This window comes from Sycon ciliatum, chromosome 11 (genome assembly GCF_964019385.1).
Source record: "Sycon ciliatum chromosome 11, ocSycCili1.1, whole genome shotgun sequence".
Lineage (NCBI taxonomy): Eukaryota > Metazoa > Porifera > Calcarea > Leucosolenida > Sycettidae > Sycon > Sycon ciliatum.
Window position 1 is genome coordinate 19,778,827 of NC_088653.1, and position 21,700 is coordinate 19,800,526.

General features: G+C 50.4%; 1 long non-coding RNA gene across 1 annotated transcript; it reads left to right on the forward strand.

Annotated features, from left to right (window-relative positions):
- Positions 1 to 14,751: 14,751 nt before the first annotated feature.
- LOC135827706 (uncharacterized) lies at positions 14,752 to 20,638 on the forward strand. Its single transcript, XR_010555523.1, has 3 exons — positions 14,752 to 15,988; positions 17,736 to 17,930; positions 20,146 to 20,638. It is a non-coding gene; the product is annotated as an uncharacterized LOC135827706 (long non-coding RNA).
- Positions 20,639 to 21,700: the final 1,062 nt, after the last annotated feature.

The following is a 21,700-nucleotide window of genomic DNA, read 5'->3' on the forward strand; positions in this document are numbered from 1 at the left end:
GGTGATTCGAGATGTGTGTTGCTTGGCAGTGTACGATGAGTCCTTCTTGCGTTCAACCTCACTCCTTCAAGGGAAGTGTGGGGCTCTGATATGCTTGATAATGCCGGGCAGCCGAGTGACTCCATGCCCGGTGATTCGGGTTGTGTGTTGCTTGGCAGTGAACGAGTCGATGAGTCAGTCTTGCATTCAACCTCACTCCTTCAAGGGAAGTGTGGGGCTCTGATATGCTTGATAATGTGGGGAAGCCTTGTCACTCCATACCTGGTGATTCGGGATGTTTGTTGCTTGGCAGTGTACGATGACTCCTTCTTGCGTTCAACCTCACTCCTTCAATGGAATTGTGGGGCTCTGATATGCTTGATAGTGCGGGGCAGCCAAGTGACTCCATGCCCGGTAATTCGGTGCGTGCGTTGCTTGGCAGTGAACGAGTCGATGAGCAGTCTTGCATTCAACCTCACTCCTTCAAGGGAAGTGTGGGGCTCTGATATGCTTGATAATGCGGGGCAGCTGAGTGCCTCCATGCCCGGTAATTCGGTGTGCGCTTTGCTTGGCAGTGAAAGAGTCGATGAGTCAGTCTTGCATTCAACCACAGTCCTTCAAGGGAAATGTGGACTCTGAATTGCTTGATTATGTGGGAAAGCCTTGTCACTCCAAACCTGGTGATTTAGGATGTGTGTTGCTTGGCAGTGTACGATGACTCCTTCCTGCGTTCAACCTCACTCCTTCAATGGAAGTGTGGGGCTCTGATATGCTTGATAATGCCGGGCAGCCGAGTGACTTCATGCCCGCTGATTCGGGTTGTGTGTTGCTTGGCAGTGAACGAGTCGATGAGTCAGTCTAGCATTCAACCTCACTCCTTCCAGGAAAGTGTGGGGCTCTGATATGCTTCATAATGTGGGGAAGCCTTGTCACTCCATACCTGGTGATTCGGGATGTGTGTTGCTTGGCAGTGTACGATGAGTCCTTCTTGCGTTCAACCTCACTCCTTCAAGGGAAGTGTGGGGCTCTTATATGCTTGATAATGAGGGGCAGCCAAGTGACTCCACGCCCGGTAATTCGGTGTGTGCGTTGCTTAGCAGTGAACGAGTCGATGAGTCAGTCTAGCATTCAACCTCACTCCTTCAAGGGAAGTGTGGGGCTCTGATATGCTTGATAATGTGGGGAAGCCTTGTCACTCCATACCTGGTGATTCAGGATGTGTGTTGCTTGGCAGTGTACGATGAGTCCTTCTTGCGTTCAACCCCACTCCTTCAAGGGAAGTGTGGGGCTGTGATATGCTTTATAATGCGAGACAGCCTTGTAACTCTATACCTGGTTATCCGGGATGTGTGTTGCTTGGCAGTGAACTGTGAGTCCGTCTTGAGTTCAACCTCACTCCTTCAAGGGAAGTGTGGGGCTCTGATATGCTTGATAATGTGGGGCAGCCAAGTGACTCCATGCACGGTGATCCGGGATGTGAGTTGCTTGGCAGTGAATGAGTCGATGAGTCAGTCTTGCATTCAACCTCACTCCTTCAAGGGAAGTGTGGGGCTCTGATATGCTTGACAATGTGGGGAAGCCTTGTCACTCCATACCTGGTGATTCGGGATGTGTGTTGCTTGGCAGTGAACGAGTCGATGAGTCAGTCTTGCATTCAACCTCACTCCTTCAAGGGAAGTGTGGGGCTCTGATATGCTTGACAATGTGGGGAAGCCTTGTCACCCCGTACCTGGTGATTCGAGATGTGTGTTGCTTGGCAGTGTACGATGAGTCCTTCTTGCGTTCAACCTCACTCCTTCAAGGGAAGTGTGGGGCTCTGATATGCTTGATAATGCCGGGCAGCCGAGTGACTCCATGCCCGGTGATTCGGGTTGTGTGTTGCTTGGCAGTGAACGAGTCGATGAGTCAGTCTTGCATTCAACCTCACTCCTTCAAGGGAAGTGTGGGGCTCTGATATGCTTGATAATGTGGGGAAGCCTTGTCACTCCATACCTGGTGATTCGGGATGTTTGTTGCTTGGCAGTGTACGATGACTCCTTCTTGCGTTCAACCTCACTCCTTCAATGGAAGTGTGGGGCTCTGATATGCTTGATAGTGCGGGGCAGCCAAGTGACTCCATGCCCGGTAATTCGGTGCGTGCGTTGCTTGGCAGTGAACGAGTCGATGAGTCAGTCTTGCATTCAACCTCACTCCTTCAAGGGAAGTGTGGGGCTCTGATATGCTTGATAATGCGGGGCAGCTAAGTGCCTCCATGCCCGGTAATTCGGTGTGTGCTTTGCTTGGCAGTGAAAGAGTCGATGAGTCAGTCTTGCATTCAACCACACTCCTTCAAGGGAAGTGTGGAGCTCTGAATTTCTTGATTATGTGGGAAAGCCTTGTCACTCCATACCTGGTGATTCGGGATGTGTGTTGCTTGGCAGTGTACGATGACTCCTTCCTGCGTTCAACCTCACTCCTTCAATGGAAGTGTGGGGCTCTGATATGCTTGATAATGCGGGACAGCCAAGTGACTCCATGCCCGGTAATTCGGTGTGTGCGTTGCTTGGCAGTGAACGAGTCGATGAGTCAGTCTTGCATTCAACCTCACTCCTTCAATGGAAGTGTGGGAATCTGATATGCTTGATAATGCGGGGCAGCCAAGTGACTCCATGCCCGGTAATTCGGTGTGTGCTTTGCTTGGCAGTGAACGAGTCGATGAGTCAGTCTTGCATTCAACCTCACTCCTTCAAGGGAAGTGTGGGGCTCTGATATGCTTGATAATGCGGGGCAGCCAAGTGACTCCATGCTTGGTCATTCGGTGTGTGCGTTGCTTGGCAGTGAACGAGTCGATGAGTCAGTCTTGCATTCAACCTCACTCCTTCAAGGGAAGTGTGTGGCTCTCATATGCTTGATGATGTGGGGAAGCCTTGTCAACCCATACCTGGTGATTCGGGATGTGTGTTGCTTGGCAGTGTACGATGACTCCTTCTTGCTTTGAACTCCACTCCTTCAAGGGAAATGTGGGGCTCTGATATGCTTGATAATGCCGGGCAGCCGAGTGACTCCATGCCCGCTTATTCGGGTTGTGTGTTGCTTGGCAGTGTGCGAGTCGATGAGTCAGTCTTGCATTCAACCACACTCCTTCAAGGGAAGTGTGGGGCTCTGATATGGTTGATAATGTGGGGAAGCCTTGTCACTCCATACCTGGTGATTCGGGATGTGTGTTGCTTGGCAGTGTATGATGAGTCCTTCTTGCGTTCAACCTCGCTCCTTCGATGGAAGTGTGGGGCTCTGATATGCTTGATAATGCTGGGAAGCCAAGTGACTCCATGCCCGTAAATTCGGTGTGTGCGTTGCTTGGCAGTGAATGAGTCGATAAGTCAGTCTTGCATACAACCTCACTCCTTCAAGGTAAGTGTGGGGCTCTCAAATGATTGATGATGTGGGGAAGCCTTGTCAACCCATACCTAGTGATTCGGGATGTGTGTTGCTTGGCAGTGTACGATGACTCCTTCTTGCGTTCAACCTCACTCCTTCAAGGGAAGTGTGGGGCTCTGATATGCTTGATAATGCCGGGCAGCCGAGTGACTCCATGCCCGGTGATTCGGGCTGTGTGTTGCATGGCAGTGAACGAGTCGATGAGTCAGTCTTGCATTCAACCGCACTCCTTCAAGGGAAGTGTGGGGCTCTGATATGCTTGACAATGTGGGGAAGCCTTGTCACTCCATACCTGGTGATTCGGGATGTGTGTTGCTTGGCAGTGAACGAGTCGATAAGTCAGTCTTGCATTCAACCTCACTCCTTCAAGGGAAGTGTGGGCCTCTGATATGCTTGACAATGTGGGGAAGCCGGGTCACCCCATACCTGGTGATTCGGGATGTGTGTTGCTTGGCAGTGTACGATGACTCCTTCTTGCGTTCAACCCCACTCCTTCAAGGGAAGTGTGGGGCTCTGATATGCTTGATAATGCTAGGCAGCCGAATGACTCCATGCCCACTGATCCGGGTTGTGTGTTGCTTGGCTGTGAACGAGTCGATGAGTCAGTCTAGCATTCAACCTCAGTCCTTCATGGGAAGTGTGGGGCTCTGATATGCTTGATAATGTGGGGAAGCCTTGTCACTTCATACCTTGTGATTCGGGATGTGTGTTGCTTGGCAGTGTACGATGAGTCCTTCTTGCGTTCAACCTCACTCCTTCAAGGGAAGTGTGGGGCTCTGATATGCTTGATAATGCGGGGCAGGCAAGTGACTCCATGCCCGGTAATTCGGTGCGTGCGTTGCTTGGCAGTGAACGAGTCGATGAGTCAGTCTTGCATTCAACCACACTCCTTCAAGGGAAGTGTGGGGCTCTGATATGCTTGATAATGTGGGGAAGCCTTGTCACTCCATACCTGGTGATTCGGGATGTGTGTTGCTTTGCAGTGTACGATGAGTCCTTCTTCAGTTCAACCTCACTCCTTCAATGGAAGTGTAGGGCTCTGATATGCTAGATAATGCGGGGCAGCCAAGTGACTCCATGCCCGGTAATTCGGTACGTGCGTTGCTTAGCAGTGAACGAGTCGATGAGTCAGTCTTGCATTCAACCTCACTCCTTCAAGGGAAGTGTGGGGCTCTGATATGCTTGATGATGTGGGGAAGCCTTTTCAACCCATACCTAGTGATTCGGGATGTGTGTTGCTTGGCAGTGTACGATGACTCCTTCTTGCGTTCAACCCCACTCCTTCAAGGGAAATGTGGGGCTCTGATATGCTTGATAATGCGGGGCAGCCAAGTGAATCCATGCCCGGTGATCCGGGTTGTGTGTTGCTTGGCAGTGAACGAGTCGATGAGTCAGTCTAGCATTCAACCTCACTCCTTCAAGGGAAGTGTGGGGCTCTGATATGCTTGATAATGTGGGGAAGCCTTGTCACTCCATACCTGGTGATTCGGGATGTGTGTTGCTTGGCAGTGTACGATGACTCCTTCTTGCGTTCAACCTCACTCCTTATATGGAAATGTGGGGCTCTGATATGCTTGACAATGTGCGGAAGCCTTGTCACCCCATACCTGGTGATTCGGGATGTGTGTTGCTTAGCAGTGTACGATGACTCCTTCTTGCGTTCAACTCCACTCCTTCAATGGAAGTGTGGGGCTCTGATATGCTTGAAAATGCCGGGCAGCCAAGTGACTCCATGCCCGCTGATCCGGGTTGTGTGTTGCTTGGCAGTGAACGAGTCGATGAGTCAGTCTAGCATTCAACCTCACTCCTTCAATGGAAGTGTGGGCTCTGATATGCTTGATAATGCGGGGCAGCCAAGTGACTCCATGCCCGGTAATTCGGTATGTGCGTTGCTTGGCAGTGAACGAGTCGATGAGTCAGTCTAGCATTCAAGCTCACTCCTTCAAGGGAAGTGTGGGGCTCTGATATGCTTGACAATGTGGGGAAGCCTTGTCACCCCATACCTGGTGATTCGGGATGTGTGTTGCTTGGCAGTGTACGATGACTCCTTCTTGCGTTCAACTCCACTCCTTCAAGGGAAGTGTGGGGCTCTGATATGCTTGATAATGCCGGGCAGCCGAGTGACTCCATACCCGCTGATCCGGGTTGTGTGTTGCTTGGCAGTGAACGAGTCGAAGAGTCAGTCTAGCATTCAACCTCACTCCTTCAAGGGAAGTGTGGGGCTCTGATATGCTTGATAATGTGGAAAACCTTGTCACTCCATACCTGGTGATTCGGGATGTGTGTTGCTTGGCAGTGTACGATGAGTCCTTCTTGCGTTGAACCTCACTCCTTCAATGGAAGTGTGGGGCTCTGATTTGCTTGACAATGTGCGGAAGCCTTTTCCCCCCTTACCTGGTGATTCGGGATGTGTGTTGCTTGGCAGTGTACGATGACTCCTTCTTGCGTTCAACTCCACTCCTTCAAGGGAAGTTGGGGCTCTGATATGCTTGAAAATGCCGGCAGCCAAGTGACTCCATGCCCGCTGATCCGGGTTGTGTGTTGCTTGGCAGTGAACGAGTCGATGAGTCAGTCTAGCATTCAACCTCACTCCTTCAAGGGAAGTGTGGGGCTCTTATATGCTTGATAATGCGGGGCAGCCAAGTGACTCCATGCCCGGTAATTCGGTGTGTGCGTTGCTTGGCAGTGAACGAGTCGATGAGTCAGTCTAGCATTCAACCTCACTCCATCAAGGGAAGTGTTGGGCTCTGATATGCTGGATAATGTGGGGAAGCCTTGTCACTCCATACCTCGTGATTCGGGATGTGTGTTGCTTGGCAGTGTACGATGAGTCCTTCTTGCGTTGAACCTCACTCTTTCAATGGAAGTGTGGGGCTCTGATTTGCTTGACAACGTGCGGAAGCCTTGTCCCCCCTTACCTGGTGATTCGGGATGTGTGTTGCTTGGCAGTGTACTATGACTCCTTCTTGCGTTCACCCTCACATCTTCAATGGAAGTGTGGGGCTCTGATATGCTTGACAATGTGGGGAGACCTTGTCACTCCATACCTGGTGATTCGGGATGTGTGTTGCTTGGCAGTGTACGATGAGTCCTTCTTGCGTTGAACCTCACTCCTTCAATGGAAGTGTGGGGCTCTGATTTGCTTGACAATGTGGGAAAGCCTTGTCACCCCATACCTGGTGATTCGGGTTGTGTGTTCCTTGGCAGTGTACGATGACTCCTTCTTGCGTTCAACTCCACTCCTTCAAGGGAAGTGTTGGGCTCTGATATGCTTGATAATGCCGGGCAGCCGAGTGACTCCATGCCCGCTGATCCGGGTTGTGTTGTGCTTGGCAGTGAACGAGTCGAAGAGTCAGTCTAGCATTCAACCTCACTCCTTCAAGGGAAGTGTGGGGCTCTGATATGCTTGATAATGTGGGGAAGCCTTGTCACTCCATACCTGGTGATTCGGGATGTGTGTTGCTTGGCAGTGTACGATGAGTCCTTCTTCAGTTCAACCTCACTCCTTCAATGGAAGTGTGGGGCTCTGATATGCTTGATAATGAGGGGCAGCCAAGTGACTCCATGCCCGGTAATTCGGTATGTGCGTTGCTTTGCGGTGAACGTGTCGATGAATCAGTCTTGCATTCAACCTCACTCCTTCAAGGAAAGTGTGGGGCTCTGATATGCTTGATGATGTGGGGAAGCCTTGTCAACCCATACCTGGTGATTCGGGATGTGTGTTGCTTGGCAGTGTACGATGACTCCTTCTTGCGTTCAACTACACTCCTTCAAGGGAAGTGTGGGGCTCTGATATGCTTGAAAATGCCGGGCAGCCAAGGGACTCCATGCCCGCTGATCCGGGTTGTGTGTTGCTTGGCAGTGAACGAGTCGATGAGTCAGTCTAGCATTCAACCTCACTCCTTCAATGGAAGTGTGGGGCTCTGATATGCTTGATAATGCGGGGCAGCCAAGTGACTCCATGCCCGGTAATTCGGTGTGTGCGTTGTTTGGCAGTGAACGAGTCGATGGGTCAGTCTAGCATTCAACCTCACTCCTTCAAGGGAAGTGTGGGGCTCTGATATGCTTGACAATGTGGGAAAGCCTTGTCACCCCATACCTGGTGATTCGGGATGTGTGTTGCTTGGCAGTGTACGATGACTCCTTCTTGCGTTCAACTCCACTCCTTCAAGGGAAGTGTGGGGCTCTGATATGCTTGATAATGCCGGGCAGCCGAGTGACTCCATGCCCGCTGATCCGGGTTGTGTTTTGCTTGGCAGTGAACGAGTCGAAGAGTCAATCTAGCATTCAACCTCACTCCTTCAAGGGAATTGTGGGGCTCTGATATGCTTGATAATGTGGCGAAGCCTTGTCACTCCATACCTGGTGATTCGGGATGTGTGTTGCTTGGCAGTGTACGATGAGTCCTTCTTGCGTTCAACCCCACTCCTTCAAGGGAAGTGTGGGGCTCTGATATGCTTGATAATGCGGGGCAGCCAAGTGACTCCATGCCCGGTGATCCGGGTTGTGTGTTGCTTGGCAATGAACGAGTCGATGAGTCAGTCTAGCATTCAACCTCACTCCTTCAAGGGAAGTGTGGGGCTCTGATATGTGTGTAGCTTGGCAGTGTACGATGACTCCTTCTTGCGTTCAACTCCACTCCTTCAAGGGAAGTGCGGGGCTCTGATATGCTTGATAATGCCGGGCAGCCGAGTGACTCCATGCCCGTTGATCCGGGTTGTGTTTTGCTTGGCAGTGAATGAGTCGATGAGTCAGTCTAGCATTCAACCTCACTCCTTCAATGGAAGTGTGGGCTCTGATATGCTTGATAATGCGGGGCAGCCAAGTGACTCCATGCCCGGTAATTCGGTATGTGCGTTGCTTGGCAGTGAACGAGTCGATGAGTCAGTCTAGCATTCAACCTCACTCCTTCAAGGGAAGTGTGGGGCTCTGATATGCTTGACAATGTGGGGAAGCCTCGTCACCCCATACCTGGTGATTCGGGATGTGTGTTGCTTGGCAGTGTACGATGACTTCTTCTTGCGTTCAACTCCACTCCTTCAAGGGAAGTGTGGGGCTCTGATATGCTTGCTGGTGATTCGGGATGTGTGTTGCTTGGCAGTGTACGATGAGTCCTTCTTGCGTTCAACCCCACTCCTTCAAGGGAAGTGTGGGGCTCTGATATGCTTGATAATGCGGGGCAGCCAAGTGACTCCATGCCCGGTGATCCGGGTTGTGTGTTGCTTGGCAATGAACGAGTCGATGAGTCAGTCTAGCATTCAACCTCACTCCTTCAAGGGAAGTGTGGGGCTCTGATATGTGTGTAGCTTGGCAGTGTACGATGACTCCTTCTTGCGTTCAACTCCACTCCTTCAAGGGAAGTGCGGGGCTCTGATATGCTTGATAATGCCGGGCAGCCGAGTGACTCCATGCCCGTTGATCCGGGTTGTGTTTTGCTTGGCAGTGAATGAGTCGATGAGTCAGTCTAGCATTCAACCTCACTCCTTCAATGGAAGTGTGGGCTCTGATATGCTTGATAATGCGGGGCAGCCAAGTGACTCCATGCCCGGTAATTCGGTATGTGCGTTGCTTGGCAGTGAACGAGTCGATGAGTCAGTCTAGCATTCAACCTCACTCCTTCAAGGGAAGTGTGGGGCTCTGATATGCTTGACAATGTGGGGAAGCCTTGTCACCCCATACCTGGTGATTCGGGATGTGTGTTGCTTGGCAGTGTACGATGACTCCTTCTTGCGTTCAACTCCACTCCTTCAAGGGAAGTGTGGGGCTCTGATATGCTTGATAATGCCGGGCAGCCGAGTGACTCCATGCCCGCTGATCCGGGTTGTGTTTTGCTTGGCAGTGAACGAGTCGAAGAGTCAGTCTAGCATTCAACCTCACTCCTTCAAGGGAATTGAGGGGCTCTGATATGCTTGATAATGTGGGGAAGCCTTGTCACTCCATACCTGGTGATTCGGGATGTGTGTTGCTTGGCAGTGTACGATGAGTCCTTCTTGCGTTCAACCCCACTCCTTCAAGGGAAGTGTGGGGCTCTGATATGCTTGATAATGCGGGGCAGCCAAGTGACTCCATGCCCGGTGATCCGGGTTGTGTGTTGCTTGGCAATGAACGAGTCGATGAGTCAGTCTAGCATTCAACCTCACTCCTTCAAGGGAAGTGTGGGGCTCTGATATGTGTGTAGCTTGGCAGTGTACGATGACTCCTTCTTGCGTTCAACCCCACTCCTTCAAGGGAAGTGCGGGGCTCTGATATGCTTGATAATGCCGGGCAGCCGAGTGACTCCATGCCCGTTGATCCGGGTTGTGTTTTGCTTGGCAGTGAATGAGTCGATGAGTCAGTCTAGCATTCAACCTCACTCCTTCAATGGAAGTGTGGGCTCTGATATGCTTGATATTGCGGGGCAGCCAAGTGACTCCATGCCCGGTAATTCGGTATGTGCGTTGCTTGGCAGTGAACGAGTCGATGAGTCAGTCTAGCATTCAACCTCACTCCTTCAAGGGAAGTGTGGGGCTCTGATATGCTTGACAATGTGGGGAAGCCTTGTCACCCCATACCTGGTGATTCGGGATTTGTGTTGCTTGGCAGTGTACGATGACTCCTTCTTGCGTTCAACTCCACTCCTTCAAAGGAAGTGTGGGGCTCTGATATGCTTGATAATGCCGGGCAGCCGAGTGACTCCATGCCCGCTGATCCGGGTTGTGTGTTGCTTGGCAGTGAACGAGTCGAAGAGTCAGTCTAGCATTCAACCTCACTCCTTCAAGGGAAGTGTGGGGCTCTGATATGCTTGATAATGTGGGGAAGCCTTGTCACTCCATACCTGGTGATTCGGGATGTGTGTTGCTTGGCAGTGTACGATGAGTCCTTCTTGCGTTGAACCTCACTCCTTCAATGGAAGTGTGGGGCTCTGATTTGCTTGACAATGTGCGGAAGCCTTTTCCCCCCTTATCTGGTGATTCGGGATGTGTGTTGCTTGGCAGTGTACGATGACTCCTTCTTGCGTTCAACTCCACTCCTTCAAGGGAAGTTGGGGCTCTGGTATGCTTGAAAATGCCGGGCAGCCAAGTGACTCCATGCCCGCTGATCCGGGATGTGTGTTGCTTGGCAGTGTACTATGACTCCTTCTTGCGTTCACCCTCACTCCTTCAATGGAAGTGTGGGGCTCTGATATGCTTGACAATGTGGGGAGACCTTGTCACCCCATACCTGGTGATTCGGGATGTGTGTTGCTTGGCAGTGTACGATGACTCCTTCTTGCGTTCAACTCCACTCCTTCAAGGGAAGTGTGGGGCTCTGATATGCTTGATAATGCTGGGCAGCCGAGTGACTCCATGCCCGCTGATCCGGGTTGTGTGTTGCTTGGCAGTGAACGAGTCGAAGAGTCAGTCTACCATTCAACCTCACTCCTTCAAGGGAAGTGTGGGGCTCTGATATGCTTGATAATGTGGGGAAGCCTTGTCACTCCATACCTGGTGATTCGGGATGTGTGTTGCTTGGCAGTGTACGATGAGTCCTTCTTCAGTTCCACCTCACTCCTTCAAGGGAAGTGTGGGGCTCTGATATGCTTGATAATGAGGGGCAGCCAAGTGACTCCATGCCCGGTAATTCGGTATGTGCGTTGCTTTGCGGTGAACGAGTCGATGAGTCAGTCTTGCATTCAACCTCACTCTTTCAAGGGAAGTGTGGGGCTCTGATATGCTTGATGATGTGGGGAAGCCTTGTCAACCCATACCTGGTGATTCGGGATGTGTGTTGCTTGGCAGTGTACGATGACTCCTTCTTGCGTTCAACTCCACTCCTTCAAGGGAAGTGTGGGGCTCTGATATGCTTGAAAATGCCGGGCAGCCAAGGGACTCCATGCCCGCTGATCCGGGTTGTGTGTTGCTTGGCAGTGAACGAGTCGATGAGTCAGTCTAGCATTCAACCTCACTCCTTCAATGGAAGTGTGGGGCTCTGATATGCTTGATAATGCGGGGCAGCCAAGTGACTCCATGCCCGGTAATTCGGTGTGTGCGTTGTTTGGCAGTGAACGAGTCGATGAGTCAGTCTAGCATTCAACCTTACTCCTTCAAGGGAAGTGTGGGGCTCTGATATGCTTGACAATGTGGGAAAGCCTTGTCACCCCATACCTGGTGATTCGGGATGTGTGTTGCTTGGCAGTGTACGATGACTCCTTCTTGCGTTCAACTCCACTCCTTCAAGGGAAGTGTTGGGCTCTGATATGCTTGATAATGCCGGGCAGCCGAGTGACTCCATGCCCGTTGATTTGGGTTGTGTTTTGCTTGGCAGTGAATGAGTCGAAGAGTCAGTCTAGCATTCAACCTCACTCCTTCCAGGGAAGTGTGGGGCTCTGATATGCTTGACAATGTGGGGAAGCCTTGTCACTCCATACCTGGTGATTCGGGATGTGTGTTGCTTGGCAGTGTACGATGAGTCCTTCTTGCGTTCAACCCCACTCCTTCAAGGGAAGTGTGGGGCTCTGATATACTTGATAATGCTGGGCAGCCGAGTGACTCCATGCCCGCTGATCCGGGTTGTGTGTTGCTTGGCAGTGAACGAGTCGAAGAGTCAGTCTAGCATTCAACCTCACTCCTTCAAAGGAAGTGTGGGGCTCTGATATGCTTGATAATGTGGGGAAGCCTTGTCACTCCATACCTGGTGATTCGGGATGTGTGTTGCTTGGCAGTGTACGATGAGTCCTTCTTGCGTTCAACCTCACTCCTTCAAGGGAAGTGTGGGACTCTGATATGCTTGATAATGCGGGGCAGCCAAGTGACTCCATGCCCGTTAATTCGGTGCGTGCGTTGCTTGGCAGTGAACGAGTCGATGAGTCAGTCTTGCATTCAACCACACTCCTTCAAGGGAAGTGTGGGGCTCTGATATGCTTGATAATGTGGGGAAGCCTTGCCACTCCATACCTGGTGATTCGGGATGTGTGTTGCTTGGCAGTGTACGATGAGTCCTTCTTCAGTTCAACCTCACTCCTTCAATGGAAGTGTGGGGCTCTGATATGCTTGATAATGAGGGGCAGCCAAGTGACTCCATGCCCGGTAATTCGGTATGTGCGTTGCTTTGCAGTGAACGTGTCGATGAGTCAGTCTTGCATTCAACCTCACTCCTTCAAGGGAAGTGTGGGGCTCTGATATGCTTGATGATGTGGGGAAGCCTTGTCAACCCACACCTGGTGATTCGGGATGTGTGTTGCTTGGCAGTGTACGATGACTCCTTCTTGCGTTCAACTCCACTCCTTCAAGGGAAGTGTGGGGCTCTGATATGCTTGAAAATGCCGGGCAGCCAAGGGACTCCATGCCCGCTGATCCGGGTTGTGTGTTGCTTGGCAGTGAACGAGTCGATGAGTCAGTCTAGCATTCAACCTCACTCCTTCAATGGAAGTGTGGGGCTCTGATATGCTTGATAATGCGGGGCAGCCAAGTGACTCCATGCCCGGTAATTCGGTGTGTGCGTTGTTTGGCAGTGAACGAGTCGATGAGTCAGTCTAGCATTCAACCTCACTCCTTCAAGGGAAGTGTGGGGCTCTGATATGCTTGACAATGTGGGAAAGCCTTGTCACCCCATACCTGGTGATTCGGGATGTGTGTTGCTTGGCAGTGTACGATGACTCCTTCTTGCGTTCAACTCCACTCCTTCAAGGGAAGTGTGGGGCTCTGATATGCTTGATAATGCCGGGCAGCCGAGTGACTCCATGCCCGCTGATCCGGGTTGTGTTTTGCTTGGCAGTGAACGAGTCGAAGAGTCAGTCTAGCATTCAACCTCACTCGTTCAAGGGAAGTGTGGGGCTCTGATATGCTTGATAATGTGGGGAAGCCTTGTCACTCCATACCTGGTGATTCGGGATGTGTGTTGCTTGGCAGTGTACGATGAGTCCTTCTTGCGTTCAACCCCACTCCTTCAAGGGAAGTGTGGGGCTCTGATATGCTTGATAATGCGGGGCAGCCAAGTGACTCCATGCCCGGTGATCCGGGTTGTGTGTTGCTTGGCAATGAACGAGTCGATGAGTCAGTCTAGCATTCAACCTCACTCCTTCAAGGGAAGTGTGGGGCTCTGATATGTGTGTAGCTTGGCAGTGTACGATGACTCCTTCTTGCGTTCAACTCCACTCCTTCAAGGGAAGTGCGGGGCTCTGATATGCTTGATAATGCCGGGCAGCCGAGTGACTCCATGCCCGTTGATCCGGGTTGTGTTTTGCTTGGCAGTGAATGAGTCGAAGAGTCAGTCTAGCATTCAACCTCACTCCTTCCAGGGAAGTGTGGGGCTCTGATATGCTTGACAATGTGGGGAAGCCTTGTCACTCCATACCTGGTGATTCGGGATGTGTGTTGCTTGGCAGTGTACGATGAGTCCTTCTTGCGTTCAACCCCACTCCTTCAAGGGAAGTGTGGGGCTCTGATATGCTTGATAATGCCGGGCAGCCAAGTGACTCCATGCCCGGTGATCCGGGTTGTGTGTTGCTTGGCAGTGAACGAGTCGATGAGTTAGTCTAGCATTCAACCTCACTCCTTCAAGGGAAGTGCGGGGCTCTGATATGCTTGATAATGTGGGGAAGCCTTGTCACTCCTGGTGATTCGGGATGTGTGTTGCTTGGCAGTGTACGACGAGTCCTTCTTGCGTTAAACCTCACTCCTTCAATGGAAGTGTGGGGCTCTGATTTGCTTGACAATGTGCGGAAGCCTTGTCCCCCCTTACCTGGTGATTCGGGATGTGTGTTGCTTGGCAGTGTACGATGACTCCTTCTTGCGTTCAACTCCACTCCTTCAAGGGAAGTGTGGGGCTCTGATATGCTTGAAAATGCCGGGCAGCCAAGTGACTCCATGCCCGCTGATCCGGGTTGTGTGTTGCTTGGCAGTGAACGAGTCGATGAGTCAGTCTAGCATTCAACCTCACTCCTTCAAGGGAAGTGTGGGGCTCTGATATGCTTGATAATGCGGGGCAGCCAAGTGACTCCATGCCCGGTAATTCGGTGTGTGCGTTGCTTGGCAGTGAACGAGTCGATGAGTCAGTCTAGCATTCAACCTCACTCCTTCAAGGGAAGTGTGGGGCTCTGATATGCTGGATAATGTGGGGAAGCCTTGTCACTCCATACCTGGTGATTCGGGGTGTGTGTTGCTTGGCAGTGTAATATGACTCCTTCTTGCGTTCACCCTCACTCCTTCAAGGGAAGTGTGGGGCTCTGATATGCTTGACAATGTGGGGAAGCCTTGTCACCCCATACCTGGTGATTCGGGATGTGTGTTGCTTGGCAGTGTACGATGACTCCTTCTTGCGTTCAACTCCACTCCTTCAAGGGAAGTGTGGGGCTCTGATATGCTTGATAATGCCGGGCAGCCGAGTGACTCCATGCCCGCTGATGCGGGTTGTGTGTTGCTTGGCAGTGAACGAGTCGAAGAGTCAGTCTAGCATTCAACCTCACTCTTTCAAGGGAAGTGTGGGGCTCTGATATGCTTGATAATGTGGGAAAGCCTTGTCACTCCATACCTGGTTATTCGGGATGTGTGTTGCTTGGCAGTGTACGATGAGTCTTTCTTGCGTTCAACGTCACTCCTTCAAGGGAAGTGTGGGGCTCTGATATGCTTGATAATGCGAGACAGCCGAGTGACTCCATGCCCGGTGATTCGGGTTGTGTGTTGCTTGGCATTGAACGAGTTGATCAGTCAGTCTTGCATTCAACCTCACTCCTTCAAGGGAAGTGTGGGGCTCTGATAGGCTTGATAATCTTCGGCAGCCAAATGGCTTCATGCTCAGTGACTCGGGATGTGTGTTGATAGGCAGTGACCAAGTCGATGAGTGAGTAATGCATTTAACCTCACTCCTTCAAGGGAAGTGTGAGGCCCTGATATGCTTGACAATGAGGGAAGCCTTGTAACTCCATACCTGGTGATTCAGGATGCGTGTTCCTTAGCAGTGAACGATGAGTCCTTCTTCCGTTCATCCTAACTCTTTCAAGGGAAGTGTGGGGCTCTGACTTGCTTGATAATGCGGGGCAGCCAAGTGACTTCATCCCCGTGATCCGGGTTGTGTGTTGCTTGGCTGTGAACGAGTCTATGAGTCAGTCTAACATCAAATATCTGGCGATACTTTGTCTAAATAGGCAAAACACTTAGGGTCCAGCAATTCGATTGTGGAGTCTGATCCTCTGTGTGCCTGTCTCTCCCTCTCTCTCTGTCTCTGTCCCTGTCTCTCTCTCCCTGTCTCTCCCTTTCTGTCTCTCTTTGTCTGTCTGTCTCTCTCTCTGTCCCCTCTCTCTCTCACTCTCTCTCTCTCTCTCTTTTACGGCGTCACCGAGGTCTGCTGCGGCGTGATCTTGATCTGCTACAGCGTCATGGAGGTCGGCTACAGCGTCATGGAGGTCGGCTACAGCGTCATGGAGGTCGGCTACAGCGTCATGGAGGTCGGCTACAGCGTCATGAAGGTCCGCTGCAGCGTCATGGAGGTCTGCTACAGCGTCATGAAGGTCTGCTGCAGCGTCATCGAGGTCTGCTACAGCTTCATGGAGGTCTGCTACAGTGTCAACAAAATCTGCTGCAGAAGCATCGAAGATGCCATCCACACGTGATGCTGGCTTCCGTTGCTCATCGGACTGGTAAGTTAGCTCGCAATATGTTTGCTTTAAAAATGTTTGAAATGCTTACAGGGCACTGGTAGCCTGTCACAACCGTTTACGCACGTGTACATCAAATATCTGCAACACAATATGTCTTAATAAGCAAACCACTTAGGGCCCAGCAATTCTAGTTTGGAGTCTGATCCTCTGTCTGCCTGATTCTCTCTCTCTCTCTCTCTCTCTCTCTCTCTCTCGCTTTCTCTCTCTTTCTCTCTCTCTCTCTCTCTCTCTCTCTCTCTCGCTCTGTCTCGCTGTCTCTTTCTCTCCCTCTTTCTCTCTCTCTGTGTCTCTCTCTGTCTCTCTCTCTGTCTCTCTCTCTGTCTCTCCCTCTGTCTCGCTGTCTCTCTCTTTCTCTCTCTCTCTGTCTCTCTCTCTCTGTCTCTCTCTCTCTCTCTCTCTCTCTCTCTCTCTCTCTCTCTCTCTCTCTCTCTCTCTCTCTCTCTCTCTCTCTCTCTCTGTGTCTCTCTCTGTCTCTCTCTCTCTCTCTCTCTCTCTCTCTCTGTCTCTCTCTCTCTGTCTCTCTCTCTCTCTCTCCCGCTCGCTCTCATTTTCGCTTTCTCTCTTCCTCTCTCTCTCTCTCTCTCTCTCTCTCTCTCTCTCTCTCTCTCTCTCTCTCTCTCTCTCTCTCTCTCTCTCTCTCTCTCTCTCTCTCTCTCTCTCTCTCTCTTACTCTTACTCTCTCTCTTACCCTCTCTCTCTCTCTCTCTCTCTCTCTCTCTCTCTCTCTCTCTCTCTCTCTCTCTCTCTCTCTCTCTCTCACACACACACACACACTTCGGTGATGTGGCTGGACCCCTCGTGGAAATCCCTTTTGTTTGGTGGTACTGGTAACGATTTGAAATTTCTTCTTCCGTCAACCCTTGACGTACTACCTTCTCCGACGAACCTTCACCGTTGGGGAAACACGGTAGTTGATCCGTACTGTAGTTTGTGCCATGCATGGGCCTGTACCACGCACCACATGCTTGGCACATGCCGCGTAGCACTGGACCAGGGACGTTACACCTGGAGGCACGACAACGTACTCTGGGTCATCGTCAGGAACATGCGTGAGGAGATTCGAATCCGCACTGCTGCAAACACCGTACAAACCGAAATTCTAATGAGCTTGACTTTATCTCGTTTTGAAATGCGGGAGAGAAGCCAGTTCGCGTTCAGCCAGACGAAAGTTGGTTACGACTGATCTGCTGTCAGCGGCCTCAGACTGGAAACATCTTGTCGACTCAGTGCAACGATTTCTTTCCCTAGCTGTGTTGCACTTACCACCCTAAGACCAGATATAGTTCTGTACTCTACGAGTCGTAGGATTGTATTCTGGATGGAGTTGACAGTTTGTGCTGAGGACAGATTCAGTGTTAGTAACCAGGACAGGCGGCATGCAGATCTGGCCGATCAATGCCGAGCAAATGGGTGGCAGGTTGTTTGTTTTTTGGTTGAGGTAGGTGTGCGTGCTTTCAATGAACTTCAATGTCCACAACAGTAGTTTTCAGCAACAAAAAAAAAACAGAAAAGAAAATGTGTATGAGCAGAGCTGTGAAGCCAAGACATCACTGATGGCATCAAGAAAAAATAAACAAAGACAAGAAGACGCAGCCGAAAAGGTGTGAAACACTTCTTGTCTACTCGCATTTTTTGAAATGCACTCTCTCCAGGACGGCGATTGGGAGGCCACAAGAATATGCTGAATTCACGCTGTTTATGTCTTCATTTTCAACTTCCTCCGCAGACGTGCATCAAACTGGACAGTGGACAAGTGCAACACACCATCGCTATTCCAACCACCGACTGTGATGCAGTGGGCATCGGCATTCAGCTGGGGATCGGACACAGAGCAGAGTTGCGGACATGCAAGCCCAGTGCACACATACTGCGTGGAGGAGACAAACTTCACTTTGGTTGCCCTTCATGGAGCGTTGGAAGAGTAAGTCGTAAGATGGCTTTGACGTGATCTTCTAGTCTTGTAGATGACATTCAGCTAGTACATATCCTGCTAAGTGTAGTTGTGATACTTCCAATGCTGTCAATAGTCAGTGTGTTTACTGCAGTTGCGCTCGGTGAAATCCGACATGAAATGTATATTTGGCGCCCCGTACCGATGAGGCCCTCGACCATGTTGACACAATGTTAAGCGCGATGCACATTATCGTTTCTGCGACGTGATGAGCGACGAGCAATGTGATCGACAGTCATTTTCTGCAAAACTTTGCATTGAAGGCTGTCGCAGCTCCGCCGGGGAAATGAGCCAAGTTCAACTTCTGCGACGAGCGATGCGCAACACTTTCTACACGGCAGGCGCACGTGACACATGTTTTGCGGCTCGCGTACGGTTTTGGACTGAGCGTGCCCTCCTGGATTTCGCTGGAATGTGCCGTGCATTGTGCATCGAAGATTCTTTGCACGATATGAAAAGGCTGTCACTCGACGCTCATCGCCTCGGAGAAGTGATATAGTGCATCGCGCTTTAGTTGTACAAGTACTGGTGTGCATGTCCAGCTGTACATTCATGCATATACTGTAATGCTGTGTGAGGCTTATCCTGTAAAACATGCAGGAAGTCGCAAAAGTTGCACTTTGGTCAACTACTGTGGCAATGGCCTTGCGACTGCATGTGACTGTACGCAATGAGCATTTCCTTTTCTCGAGTATCACATGTCACATGTCACTTCACAAAATATTCATAGTGATAGTGTCAATGGTGCTTCAAACGAGGTTCTCGAGAATAACGCGGCCATTTCATTCTGTGTGAGCCTGGCGAATGCCATACTAGTAATATGCTGTGGAAGTGCTGACATCACGCTGCTTGAACACTCATACTTACACAAAACACGAAAAAAGTGAAGTAGGTCCAGTTTGGATTTGTCGTAACTCAAAGTTTCATGCCACTGCAATCATCAGACAACTGATACTAAAAACCTAAGACTAGTCATTATGAATCAAATCATGCGTGATACTTAGCACTTAGATTGACATTACTCTACTCGATTCAACGAGTGAAGGCCAATATCATACAGATGTTATGGATGATGTGAGCGATAAGTAATGGGATCATGTTGGCACTGACATATGTCAAACTAGTCATGGTTGTGATGGGTAAATATAAATATTAGCACTGATGTATGCCAAAACCAGTCATGACTGTGCCAGGTACTGTCCTTGCGTGGCAGCTACGACTGGCTGCTACTTGATCGACTATGTCACTCTAGGTGTGAAGTTTTTTTATCTACTTCCTCCACGTCATTAAAATTGTTGCTTCCCAGAGCGATTTTTCGAATCTATTCTGTCCACTCGAAGGGCAAAGAAATCAGCTAGAAATTGAGGCAGAGTATTGTCGACGGACGGGCTTTAGTTTGCGGCCTGCGCATAAGACATGCTAGCCAGTTCAGACCGTAATACTGGTGATACTGGTGGTACTGGTGGTACTGGTGATACTGGTGATACTGGTGGTACTGGTGGGTGGAACTGTACATAATCAGTCCAGTATGGCCGCACTCTCCGAACAGGTGTTGATCTTCTGCATTCGATTGTATAGTATACCGTACTGCAGATGAGTAGTAACTCAATCTAAACTCCCACATCACACATGCTGTGATGTGGGAGCTGTGAGTCCCTGACACAGCAGCAGCAGCAGGGATGGTGATGGTGATTTATTCACTGTACTTTACGGTAGAACAGGGTTGCCGGGGTTGCCACGCTACAAGAACATGTCAAATTCTCATTTTGTAGTATAGCGTCAATCATATCCCAACCCTTCTGGGCAGACATTGTTCAGAAGGAGCTCAGATGGGGAAAATGTTCGTATAATAAGAGAGTGACATCGGGCTCATACAAGGACTATGTACATGTACATGCATGCCATACAGTTTCATCATCGAAAATGCATACCACCATACATTGACGACGGGCATTCTAGCAGCACACACTAACCTGGTATATCTACAGACTACACGACTGCACTGGTGAACTCAAGTACTGCATTGTGCATCTTTTTATTGCTTATATTTTCGAAACTTTGGAGGAACTGCCGTTCCGGGTAATCGGCCTTCCGGCTGCCATTCCGATACTTGATCTTGCGGATAGATGATGTGGGGATAATTTATGTTCCACTGTATTCGTGTGATATTTTTCTTTGCCTTCAGACGTGCATCGGACTGAACTGTTCACGCTATTGCTGCTGCAAACATCTACAGTGATGCAGTGGACATCAACGATCAACCTTTAATTTTGCATGTGTCTAAAAAAATATGTTTTCCAAGTGTGCCGCTTGTTGCCGCTTGTTGCCGCTATCTTGGTTGTTGTGTGTGGATCATGGCCGTCGTTATGTAATAGCAGTGGGCTTGTGCGTATGTGTGTGTGTGTGCTGAGGAGATGCTCCCCGCATGAAACTAACGGTTGCCAGCATGACTGCTTGTACACCACGGCCTTACAAGAAGCGCAACATGTATGCTTCCCCTATCGTCAACCACTCCGCAGTTTACAGCTTGTTAAATTATAATGCCGGGAGAGCTGCGTGATTGGATGTGACATTGTAGCTTGTAAGGTGCAGTGTACCTTGCTTCGGCGGCATTGTACTGTGCAGGGCCACGGGGGCCTTCCTGCCGCTTGGAATGTACACCCTATGCTACTGTCATATTCGTGTAGTCGTGCGGTACAATTCTATTGTTAGCAGTAAGGTGTGTCTGTGTGTGTGTGTGTGTGTGAGAGCGATGGGAGAAAGGAGATATTTGGATGTAACGGCATTCAGTGTCTGATTTGAATGCTGCTTGAAGTAGGGTTGTGATTGGGTACTAGGGTATCCATACTGGTATGGTTGCCTCCACGGAATTGCAGCCTTTAGCAGAGTGTGCTTGTGTGTGTGGGGGGGGGGGGCTATGCATCCCTGTAGAGTTGGAGAGTTGCTCAATGAAATCCTTTCCCTTGAGTCAAGTAGACGCTGCCCTATTCGCAGCCTGGTGATCACAGGTCTAGGGCAACATACTTTTTAAGTGACTCGTTTGTGGGATTTAACTACACGGTAAAGGAGGTAGGACTTCATCCCTCAGCAATCCTTCTTAGCGTGCTGGTGACCGAAGTCCCTACTCGTACTGAACTCTGATTGATTGATTGAATTTTAGAATTCTCCAAGCCGACAAAGAGAATTCTAATGCCGGGAGAGCTGGGTGATTGGATGTGCCATCGTAGCTTGTAAGGTGCAGTGTACCATGCTTCTGCGGCATTGTACTGTGCAGGGCCTCGGGGGCTTTCCTGCCGCTTGGAATGTACACCCTATGCTACTGTCATATTCGTGTAGTTGTGCGGTACAATTCTATTGTTAGCAGTCAGGTGTGTCTGTGGGTGTGTGCGTGTGAGTGAGAGCGATGGCAGAAATTAGATATTTGGGTATCTGGCTCGAGTGCTGTTTGAAATAGGGTTGTGATTGGGTACTAGGGTATGCGTCCCTGCTTCAGGCAGAGTGTTGCTCAAAACCATGCCAGCTAGAGACACTGAGACACCGAAAACAGTCCTTCCTACTTCCTCATACTGAACTCTGATTGACTGAATTTTAGAATTCTCTAAGCCGGCGGAGAGAATTCTGAAATGATTGGTCAACCGCCCTCAGCCAATCAGAGTTCAGCAAGTGTTTTCTTCTTGGCCTGCTGATGTCTGAACTCTTGTTGTTTCTGCATGAGGGAAGAATGGCTGAACTCTTGTTGT